A 13,179-nucleotide genomic window follows, 5' to 3' on the forward strand; every position below is an offset into this window, starting at 1 on the left:
ACACATCAACTACCAAGGAAAATGTGAAGCGAAGTGGAAATGTGAATCCCGATTTATCACCAAAGGTCAAAAAGAGTGTAAGGTTTGCAAATGATTCTGCATCCACTACCACAAGTGTGCAATCATTCACGAGTCTAAGGGACACATCAAATAGAATGATATTATCATTTTATGGTACACATAATTCATATGCACACTATGTGGACCAAAAAGGTCAGCTGTACAAAAAGGATCAACCAATGTTTGAACGGCCCACATCGTAGCTCATAGAAGTGTGTCCAGTGATAGATCAAAAAGGATGGTTCATTTCAAAGGATAGAATCTATTATAGCCCATTCTCTCTAGGGATGAAGGATATTACCCGAGTAAACCCAAAAATCTATTCATAGCCAAACTCTCCTCCATCGGAAATCAAGCTTCAACGTTGTGACCAAACGAGCATATATTTTGATCAAAACAGTCGTAGATATAGATGAGAGTCTAAGATCTATGATGACTTGGGTCCTGAAACCACAAAAGATCATATCATAGGAGAACCATGGGATAGAAAATATCAAGGAAAAGATAATGCTATCTACACCTTGGCTTGGGGAATTATTTGTCATGTTTCACGGAGATACATAGAAAACTATGCAAAAGGTTTACATATGCCAAACATCAACAATGCTACCCAAAGTGTGCCTTCACAGTCCCAAAAGGTGAGCCTAAACCAAACCCAAACAATTTTGAACTCTCATAATGGAGCAGGCTATAATGATCACCCTAAGAAGGGGGGAGCTGTAAATCCATTAAGCTCAGCTCTAGTACGAGGATCCGCAATGCCAGTTAGTAGCCCTAGAACTTCTAGCCAACAAACCCCTTCAAAGCAGAAACCATTGAAAGATCATATGGTTGTTGGAAGTTTCCAATTGACCCAGATTTCTTTAGAGTCTACAGATAAATGCCTTTATGAATATCATCAGGGAAAAAAGTTTCAACTGATCTCCACAAGTGAAAGCCAAAAGCCGACAAATCCCATAGTGTTCAAACAATATCACTTGACCAAACTCACATATGCATACCAGCAAGTTCATGACCTTGTACAAACCCATATGGATGGCCGATTGAAGCCAAGAAATATATGAAGATGATGCAAATCCTCAAGCTACCTTAACAGGTGATTGATAAGTCAAAACCAGTGTAAGCTAAAGTTCAGATAGCTACACAAAGATCACCACCAAAATCTCCTCCAAAGAGACAAATTCTGCCAGAAAATACAATGGATCTTCTAAGATAAAAAGTTACTCAAATGCAGACAGACAATGCTCAACAGTTGCAAGAAAAAGGTGCAGTATCACAGTCATATGAGTCAACATCAACTGAAGCAAATGGTCAAATCAAAGAATATGTAGAAAAAGCTCAACCCAAGGACACTTCCACAACAAAATCAATCAGTACAGAAAGAAATCTTGAGACGATCAAGTGCAACATTGTTGGTGAGAATGAAGAAAAACTCTCAAGAAAAGTAAAGCTAGATTTCCAGTTAGACAAGAACCTCATGTCCTTTTGCACTTGGAAAAAATGTGGCCAACCGCAGCTGGAAGATGCTCCTGAATTTTTGAGCATATATGGAGACAAACAAGCAAAATGTTGGGCAGTCATCTGATCCACCGCCATTCAAATAGGTTCATAGATCATCATAGCTCAATTTCATGTGGTAACAACAAAAGATGTACCAGATAACATCATAGTCAAAATGCCAATGGAACATAAGGTGTTAGAGATGCAAAGTTCAAACACAACGGAGTCATCATAGACAACAAAGAATGAAGACCAAGACTCGTCACCCTCGGACGACAACACAAAGTCCTCAAGAACAGTTACAATGGAGACGGATGCCAAAGCAAAGCTTATTGAAGATGATTCATCTCCATTAGACTTAACCTCAGAAGAACTTAGCACAAATCAGGCATCAATAAGTGTAGATGAAACATAGCAAAGAGCAACCATGAATTCTATTGAGCGGAGAATGCCACCAAAGCTAGAAGTTGAGAAGAATGGGGTTGCAGACAACCAAGAAGCTATAGGAAGTCCACAAATCCAAACATTGCCAGCTAATCAGATGATGAAAGACAGATTGTAAAACAGAGTCTCAAGACACCCTCCATAGAGACACATTTAAATCAAGATGAGACCATGACAAAAGTAGGACATAAATCTTCAATAGAACCAACAATGAGAATAGCTATAGTTCTTAGCAATACAAAAGGATCGAGTGCCAGATGCAATGCTCTATCAGATAAAGTAGTAGACTGCAATACAATTGCAGAGAACATCCAAAGGATCCTCCAAATCACTCCATGCAAACATGATAGAAAAAGAATGCTAGGTATGCATATAGGTCAATAAGAAATGGTTACTACCCTTAGCATCCAAAATCATAAAGAGCAGATAAAGTTTCAGGTGAAGCCTTCAAAATACATACATGCAAATGTCATCCTTGGACATCAGTAGTTAGACCAGCACAAGGCCTACAAAGACGATACAATGTTACTACTCTCTTTTCCAAGAGGTAACCAACAACATTTACAGTTACTATTAATGCTAGATTTAGAGTTGCAGAAGTCATAAGAATCAAAGATAAATTCAACAGACAAAGTTAAAGCTAAAGTGGAACTTCCACCAATTAGTACAAAAGGTGTGACATCATATGCCTCTACATCAAAGAACCCTCATGGATCAGCTTCTTCAAGTAAGATTGGCTTTCAAAACTTCAAGTCAATTGCTGACCCAACTGAAACCTCTAAGGAGACACCCAACAAATCAAAGGTATATCAATCAAAGTAATCAAGAAAGCAAAGGAAAGTCAAGCAAGTATTTGTTCCGAGAAGTTTAGTCAAAGTCAATGATCCGGTTTGGATTATGGACGAGCAATCAACACAGAAAGACAAACACATGGGATGGATAGCATCAGAATGGGGCTTAAAAGAACAGGAGTACTATAGAGGTAACATACATATATGGGTACCAAAACCGCAGGTTAGAGCATATGAAGTGAAATCAAGACCCTCCCAAGAAAGAAGGCCCACAAGGTATCAACGTCAACAATATCATAGGATACCTAAGAAGCAGGTATACAAGAGACTTCAAAAGATGCTAAAGTCTACCACAACTCTCAAGAGGATATAGAACAAAGACAAATCTCAAAGAATCTTCCTCTTGGACAAGTATTCTACACAGGTTAAACAAAGATTTGGCTACCAGTCAACCACAAGCCAACTGCAACTACACTAGACCTGCATGAAGATCTCAAGAACTCAACAAGACCTAGGGCTAAGCAAAGTCCACAAAGGAGTTACAAAGGTTCTTAAGAGATTTGGACTCCTAAATCTTCTAATGCTCCTAGTCAAAAGCCAGATGCTGACAGTCAACAAAGGCCTACAACAACATCAAAGACTTCTTCCAACTAGCCCAATTGGAGAATCAAATAGATAATGGAGTCTTCACAGTCAAAGAAGGACGACCAATCAATGCGAATGCAAATTCAAAGGTGATAAAACAGGTACGGAAAAAGAAACCTTCAATGCACTTGATCCTTCGTTAATCCTCTTTTTGAGGATTAAAGCTTACTTTTACCTGAAGAAATTTTTGTAGAGTAAGAACAAGAATGTAAAATGTCAAGTCGCCAAGGTGCAAAAAACACTCTTTGGTATAATCAAGTGCCAAAAAATGAGCAAAGCATTAGTCCCAAAGCTTCAAGTCGTAATAAACATTGTAATAAGAGTTGTAGTTATTAGGCTTACGCTCAAGCTGGAAGAGTTGAGCATATCTAAGTAGTGTCGCTCATGCTATATGAGATGAGCATAAGAGTCAAAGTCTATTAACTTACAATTTGTGGAGTGTCCTAGAGTCCAACACTCACGCACAGTGCACAGCAAGATGAGAGCACATATCCTCGACAATGAAAACCATTCTTAAACATTCTTAAACGGGTGCCAACTTGCAAAGCTATGTCATATGCTTTTATAGCTACACCATCTTTTTGAAGAACCCCTCAAAATCTTTCTTGCACAGCATATTGTTTCCCATGCATTTCTGTGTATGCATATATAAGAAGTCCCACCATTGGACAATATGCATTAGACACTCTTTTTTGCATCCACCTATGCACCTTGAGTGGACTACAATGGGCAAACCAATGCTCCATCATGCTACCCTCTCATATTTTCTGCCTTTTAATTCCATATCTATCAGCAAATAATCCCTTGAGTACTTTATTAATATTTTCCATGGTAATAAGTACTCCAATAATGCACGTATCCCAAAGGCACTTTTTCCCACTGGGTTTTTTACTTTGGTCATCCAGGTATTAGACCCTAATTTAGAACCTCATCATTCCATATCCCTTGTTTATACTTTTCATAAATAAACAGCAGCCTCATAATTATGCTATTACAACGGACAAATGCAACATCATCTCTCACATCAGACATATCTGGACCAATCAAGATGCTCCAGCAAATTGAACCTCATTAACAAATGCAACGATAAATGAAGACGATGAGCCCATCAACAACCAAGCAAACCTTCCACAGCCTCCACGGACTCTTTTCAACAGTGCCCGATGACATGCACTAAAATCAGAAGGGGGAATGTTAATTGAGCCAACGTCATTTAATAGAAGCTACTAAAGGCCCGAGTCTTACAGATGCACATCGAATATCAACATGAAGAAGCAGTAAATATTGAAGTTACGCATTTTTCACATTTTTCCAAAATGGTCATACATTGTAAATTCCCTATTCATTTCAAGCCATTGTAATACTTTTAATGTGTTATGGAATCAATGGGAGTTCCAAGGTGTAAAAAACAGGTAAGTTAGTGTGCCTAGGTTGCAAATTCAGTAAGTGATGAAGCCCTAAAGGCGTTGGGCGCTCGGACATTGCATATTTTAGACCTTGACTAAGGTATAAAAGCCAACTTTGTAAAAGTTTTGATATAGTTTTGGATAATAGAACACAGGGTGTATGCATGGTAAGGTGTACCCACGTTCAGTAGTTGCCCCCACCAAGACAACCAAGAAACAACCTCTTTTTTGCCATTCCTATGTACATTTGACTTGCTTGCACTTACTTTGAAGAGGCAAGATTTGGTAGCCACACAAAGCACATAGGTGCAAATACAATGGGAAGCTCTGACCTTCATTTTTTCACATCTAAATGGTAGTTTTATTGTGCAAGGACAATTTGGTTCAGCCTGTCACACCTTGTCACAACATTGTGACCTTGATGAAGAAATACTTATAACATCCACATCACCACAGTCAACACTTTGACCGTAACACTTGGCTTGCCATGTCACTCTAATTGCCAACTCATCCACCACACTCCACTGCCACCTTGCATGCCACTTCACCTTAAGTGCCATGTCATCCACCACCTCACATGCCACGTGTAAGTATTGCTTGCATGGCTTGCCACATCACTCACCACCTTGCCAACTCTTTTTTGCCACGTAATCATTACATGTCACCATTTTGACATGTTATCATATGACATGGAAAATGAGGGCATCCCATCCGCCACCTCATCTTTCCACGTATGCATTCCATGTCATCAATCATCCACATCAGCTTGCCACATGGATGACCATGTCATTCATGCATGGCCACCTCAATAGCCATGTCATTTTTTCTTTTTTTTTAAAAAATAGGTGTAAATAAATTAAAAATCAAGATATCTCAACCTAATTATTTACGTAGTAATTTAAGTTTAAACATATACTTTTATATATTTTTTATTTTTTAAAAGTGTAAATTAATAATAAAATTCTATTTATTTGAAATATCATTGGATCACAAAAAGAAAGATTTTTTTTTAATAGCTTTTGGTTTACTTATGCACACGGGTTTGGGACCTTCTGTATCGATACAAGCCACACGTAGCTCACGACGAAAAAACGTCCACTGCGCACCTTGATCACATCGCCGTCCGGGCAAAAGCTTATCGTAGTTGGTGCCTCGGCCCTGGACACGGTCCGCCATCACTCATTGCCTATCGAGCCCCGTCGACCACCCCGAGCGCGTTGAGCCCCGGAAGACCTGAAAACGGCCCAAAAGTAGCCAAGCCCGTCGGTGGAAGGTATCCTTGGCACTCGCCTGAGGTGAATCCCAACGTCACAAGAGGGGTGTGGGGAACTCATCACCTCACCTCACCCGTCCTTCGCTCTGCGGTCTTCCCCGTTTTCGTCTCAACCAAGCACCACTATCTTATAGTTGTACACAATCCGGTGTAGCTCGACGAACCCCCCAAGAACCATGACCCATAGGCCGGCAAACGGGGGAAACCCCCTTGTTGTTGGAAGGCCGCAAGAGAAGGTTTCCATGAGAGGATGCGATGGTGGAGGGTGCGAGCAATGCATCCATCGAGGACACCCGATGCAATGACGGGATGACTCTTGATGTGGCATTGAGCAAAGTGCATGGATGAAGGCCGACATGTGCTTGACAGAGCCACCATCGACTCCATCATGATGTGGCCGACTACGTGGACGGAGGATAACTGAGGGCATGGACGTGTGAATGGAACCGCATGGGCAAACGGTTGGACTGATGCTCCGAGTATGTGGGCGAGGGCTGAAAGGTACGTGAAGCACAAAGCGGAGAATTTCATTGCCGACGACAATGTGACAGGGCCAATCAAGGTCGCGGGTGCACTGACGGGGCCACTTACATCAAGGGAGTACAATCGAGGGGTCATCCGTGCAAGTCTTCGATGATAGGATGGATTGGGCCGACAGGGATGGACGGGTGAACAGGTGCTTACAGCACAGAGTAGACGACGTGTCATAAAATCTAATATCTAACCAACCCAAATGATTTTCTCATATTAAACTGTTCATTTAATGTGGGAGAATAAATGGAAACAAGGGTTAAGATATAGACATGTGCTTATAGATCTATCTCAACACGGGGCCAATGGTAAAGGGGCCCAAATGAGATATGGTCTATCAAAGAGAAAGCCTAACCAATGGAGAATAAGACCTTAGGGTTAGCCTCTTGAAGAGACCCCCAAAGAAGACTCTCTCCCATACGAGAGGAGGAATCCAAAGAGCAAGAAAGCAATGAAACTTTAAGTTCCTCTGAAGATGTGGCTCCACAAAGATGCAGGTCTAGATCATCGCCCACTCCTCCCAAGAGGAAAAGATCAACAAACATTCCTTCTCCTCATCATTTCTTCGAAAGGGAAGAGAGGCACAAAGGGCTAGAAAGAGGTCACTCTCTTCTTCTTTTTCTGCACCTTCCTCCTCCTTCGATGAAAGTTATGTCTATTGTCCTAAAGAATACAAGAGGGGAGGACATCATAAATCATATCCTACATGGCAAAGGTCACAAAAGCTAAATAAGTTCAAGGAAGGTGGAAAGAGTATGTCTTTTCTCACCTATGATCGCCCCTTTGGTGCTACCAACAAAGTGTTGGCCTTCATCCAACAATTTGATGCGGACTGTGGAGATGAGAGCTTCACACAGTCCTCCAAGCTACACCATGTAGCTATGCACTTCCAAAAATCAGCTCGTCAATGGTGGGCTAGCCTTCGTGGCAACGGGGAAGCCCCAAAGACATGGAAAACTATATGAGTTTCCATCATGAAGCAATTCCTTGCAAGTGATGCAAAGGACAAAGTGCTTACCAAATGGTGAAGCTTGAAGCTTCTCTCTCATGAGTCTATCCACAAGATGTAGACAAGTTTTGGGATTTACATCTCAAGGCTACTTTCTTTCAAAAGATAGACTTTGCTAAGCAAAAGTAGCAATTCTATGTGGGATTACCTAAAGAGATGGCCAAATACATCAACTCTCAACGGCCTGGTTCTATCACCGAAGTGATCTATCACACCATGGTTGCTTCATGCATCAATTTCCATCAAGGGGCTAGACAGAATGTCAAGCCCATGGAAAACAAAGACAAAAATGATGCAAAGGGGAAAACCAATGCTCAAAATTCTTCCCAAGTCACTTCCAACAACAACAACAACAATCGGTCCAAGGAGAAGGGACTTTACAAAGGTAAAAACAAACTCTCTCCTAAAGAGATTAAAGCTTTTTGTAAGGACCATAAGTGTTTCAAGTGTGGGGAGCAAGGACATGGCTATCATTCTTGCCCCAAGAAGAATGCTCGCAATGAGACTCCTAGGGCTTCCACTATCGAAGCTCCCAAAGAGGATGCTCATTGCAAAGGATCATCGCTTTCCTATGTTTGGGGAAAGGTAAGAGAGCATGATGTCTTCATCTTTTTTGACCCTATCTCTACTCACAACTTCATATCAATGGAGTTGGCCACCAAGTTGGGCATTCAAGCTTTTGAGATGGGAGATATGGTAATGGCTTACACAATTTTCAAGGGACAACAAGACTCCGTTACTCCCTTGATTGGAAAGTTGAGGCTTCATGTCCAAATCTATGTCAACAAAGAATTATTTTTCATCTCTCCTCTCCAACATGAGGATGCTATCCTAGGGGCGCCATCGTTTGATCGCATGGCTACCAATATGAGGTTCCCTGAAAGGAGAATCTACTTCACCTACAAAGGGAAAGAACATGTATATAGATTCTAGTGAGCGTGGTCGCACTATTCCACTTGTAAATCCTCTTGCTTTTGATAAGTCAATGAAGAGCTCAGTTTCTGCATACATGATTTTTGTCAAAGAGTCTCTAAAAGATCCTAATGTTTCATCAAATATAAATGGTAGGAATCAAGAAGAGTTAGACTTGTCTAATTTTCTAAAAGGATTCCAAGATGTGCTCATCGATGATATCCCTATGGACTTACCTCCAAAACGAGGGGATGATGACCATCGAATTGAGATCCTTCCAGGAAGCTCACCACCTAACAAGCCTCCTTATTGGGTCTCACAAGCTCAACAAGAGGAGATCATGAGGTAAGTACAGGAACTGGTAGACAAAGGGATGGTGAGGCCTAGTTCCTCTCCCTTTTTTTCTCCAGTTCTTTTAGTGCAAAAAAAAGATGGTACATACTGTATGTGTGTGGACTATCGAGCACTAAACCACATCACTATCAAAAACAGATTTTCCGTGCCTCGAGTAGAAGATCTGTTTGATAAGCTACAAGGATTAGTTCAGTAGGATTGACCTTAAAAGTGGCTGTCATCAAACAAGGATAGTGGATGAAGATATCCTAAAGACCATGTTTCACACAACATTTGGTCTTTATGAATATCTAGTCATGCCTTTGGATTGACTACTGCACCAGCTATGTTCAATCGTCTAATCGAGAAAAAATTTAGACCTTATCGCAAATTCACTGGAATGTTATTTGATGATATCATCATCTACTCCAAGTCTTTGGAAGAACATAAGCAACATCTCCAAGTGATTTTTTAAGCATTGAGGGAGAACAAGATTTTTCTTAACCAAAAGAAAAGTGAATTTTTCCTTCAAGAGATTCAATATCTAGGTCATATTATCTCTCAAGATGGTATCCATATGGATCCATCAAAGTTAGAGGTAATAAAAGCATGGCCTAATCCAAGGAATCTACATGAGCTAAGAAGATTTATTGGTATGTACGCATACTATAGACACTTCATAGCAAAATTATCTCAAATAGCAGGACCACTACATGACTTAACTAAGAAGAACGTTAAGCATGTATGGACTACTAAGGAGCAAAATTCTTTTGATAAGCTCAAGGAGAATCTTACCTCCCAGCCAATCCTCATGCTTCCGGATCTCTCAAAGCCATTTGAGGTCCAATGTGATGTTTGTGATGATTTCCTTGGAGTATTTTTTCTTCAAGAAGGGCATGCCATAGAATATGAGAGACGAAGGCTCAATACGGATGAACGAGTCTTGGGCATTTATGAGAAAGAGATTTAGCTGTTCTACATGCCCTAAACACATGGAAGCACTACCTATTGGGGACTCCATTCATTTTACGCACCGACCACCAAAGTCTCAAATATTTCATGACACAAACCAAGCTTTCCAACAAACAAACGAGGTGGGAAAATTTTCTTTCACAATTTGATTTTCATATTGCTCACATTGCTAGTAAGCACAATCAAGTAAGCACACATTGCTAGTAAGCACAATCAAGTGGCCGATGCACTTTCACGATGACCAAAAGTTAATGCAGTGTCTATAGCTACTCACAATGATCTATCCTCTATGATAGATGAGTATGCTACTGACCTTAACTTTAGAGACATAATGTGAGCCCTTGATTTGGGGAAGAAATAGGAACAATTCACCTTGCACGATGGTTATCTTCTCCATGGAAATAGGCTATGTGTTACCCATTCCCTTTGTGAGAAAGTTATGTTTGACTCATACGCTCCTCCCTATGTGGGACATAGAGGTATTCAACCTATTCTTTGAGGAGTAGAGACACATTTCTATTGGCCTACTATGAAAGTGGACATACAAGAGTATGTTTCAAAATTCATAGTATGCCAAAAGACCAAATATGATAGAGGGAAGCAACCTGGATTACTCCAGTCATGCCCATCCCAAATTCACCATGGGAGAGCATATCCATGGATTTCATCTTTGGATTGCCCAAGTCTATCCATGGGCATACGGGAATATGGACAATAGCTGATAGGTTTAGCAAGAAAGCACACTTTATTCCTGTCAAAAATACTATTAAGGCACACCATATGGCAACTCTCTTCATATCTCAGATTTTCAAACACCATGGATTAGTAACATCCATTGTGTCAGATAGAGATCGTAGAATGTGACCAATAATTTTTGGAAAGGTTGAAAATCTAGGACCAAGGTTGAATTTCTCTTTGGCCTATCGCCCACAAACGGATGTCCAAAGTGAGATAACCAATCTTCGATACTCGATTTACTCAAGAATTATGTTACCAAAGTAGATCAATGCTCACAATGGGAAAAGTACTTACCTCTTATAGAGTATGCCTACACTAATATTGTACATACTTCTATGGGAAAAGCACCTTTTGAGATCATTGAGGGAAGACCAAAAAATCCCTTGCTACTCAAAGTACATGGGAAGATCTTCACTGTCGATAAGTATAGCCATGACCTACAAGAATCTTTTCAAAAGATTAAGGAGGCTATATCTATCTCTCAACAAAGGCAAAAAGCTACTGATGACAAGCATAGAACGGCCCTAACGCTCAAAGAAAATGATTGGGTCTTGCTTAAGTTTCCTAAGGCTCGATTAAGGCAAACGACGGGCAAAAATCCTACAGGCCATCAAAAGTATTATGCTAAGCTAGAAAAAAGATACTATGGTCCTCTCCAAGTCTTGAAGCCCATAAATGAGACGGCTTACCAACTCAAGTTGCCCAACCATTGCATTATACATAATGCCTTTCATGTGAGCCTACTTAAGCCCTACAAAGGAGAGCCACCAAGTGAACCAATTATCGAAGACCCTCCCAAAGTTGAAGACCAAGAAGAGGTGCTACAACCCGAAGCGATCCTTCGGCATGAAGACAAGGTACTACGACATGGTAAGATTATCCGACGGTATCTTATTAAATTCAAAAATTATCCTTTTGAAGATGCTATATGGATGCAAGGAATACAACTTAAGGATAGTATGAACCTTGTCAATGCTTACAATGAGACATTAGAGTAAGCAAATGTACAAATTTCTTTTAAATGACCCATGTTTTTTGTCTTATAAGACTAGTTCTCTTTTGAATTGTGCACAAATTTAAATAGTATGCATGCTTAGACTCATTTTTGTTATGACGACGTCTCTCAAACACCAAGTAGAATTTGTCACTCTACTTTAAGAAAATGAAATAGACTAAAGAGCAGACATTCTTGCGATAGCTATGTCTCCCAAGAACCAAATGGATTAGTCATCCATCTTGGAAAGATATTGTAGGGTAAAAAGGGATCCTCTACCCGCTAAGTAAGATTTAATAATGACTAAGGCTTTATCTCTTCTACCTCATAGTCGAGGATGACTATGATTTCAATAGAGAGGTATTGTCATAAAATCTAATATCTAACCAGCCCAGATGATTTTCTCATATTAAATTGATTATTTAATGTGGGAGAGTAAATGGGAACAAGGGTTAAGATATAGACATGCGCTTATAGATCTATCTCAACACGGGGCCAATGGTAAAGTGGCCCAAATGAGAGATGGTCTATCAAAGAGCAAGGCTAACCAATGGAGCATAATATCTACGGTTAGCTTCATTGAAGACCTCCAATAGTTAGTGTAAAAGTCCTTTGACCTTAGGTAAGCTAGGTCTGAGCTTGAGGTGGGAACCGGGCAATAGCTTAAGGTGCTTGAGGTGCTTGTCATGCTTGATGACTAAGGTGCTTGTCATGCTTGAGATGCTAGGGCTGCACTTGAGGTGAGAACCCAAACCAAGCTTGAAGTGCTTAAGGGCCAAGCTTGTGGTGGGAATTGGGCCTAAGCTTGAGGGGCTTGAGGTGTCAAAATTCAAGATTCAATCCCTACAAGGAGGGGCGGAGCCCTACATGAGGGGGGATGAGAGAGAACACCCACACACTCACTCAAGCCATACTTGATACAAAGAAAGCATAAGGGACACTTGTCAAGTTCCTCCTCATGTTGTCCTCATGGTGTGCATGAAGCCTATTGTTTGGCCACCCAAGGGGTCTAATGATAATTTAGAAGATTTAATTAATTATCTTTGCATTTATCAAGGCCTCTCTCTCAAAGGGGAAAGGGGGACACTTGTCCCAAGGCTACCCTTGTTGCTTGTAATGCCTATGCTTGTGATTGGCTAGGCCTGGAGGGGTCCAATGAGCTTCAAGCATGAGCTACAAGGGGGGGTCTACCAAATCAAGCTAGGGGGTTTCTTAGGGGGTATACTCTCCCACACACACTCACACACTCTCTCATTGTGCATTGTGCAAAGTGCAAGAGCCCCCTCTCCTTCTCCAAGCAAGTAGAGGTTGAGAGCCTACACCAACACTCTTGGCTATGGGGTGCAAATCCAACCAAGAGCTATGCTTCAATGATTAATCTTGATATCTTCTCCATCTTCATTACTATGCTATTATGTATGCTATGATAACTGAGGAACTAATTTTTTCTCCTATGAAATGTTTCTTCTTCCTCTTCCCTACCCTCATTCCTTGGTAGCTCTCTCCACCTTCGAAGGTGTTTGAGGTCTTGGGACTGAGGCTTGGGATAGTTAAAGCTTTCCACAAAGTTT

Source organism: Adiantum capillus-veneris, chromosome 21, assembly GCF_014529385.1.
Source record: "Adiantum capillus-veneris isolate H3 chromosome 21, ASM1452938v2, whole genome shotgun sequence".
In the NCBI taxonomy this organism is placed as follows: domain Eukaryota; kingdom Viridiplantae; phylum Streptophyta; class Polypodiopsida; order Polypodiales; family Pteridaceae; genus Adiantum; species Adiantum capillus-veneris.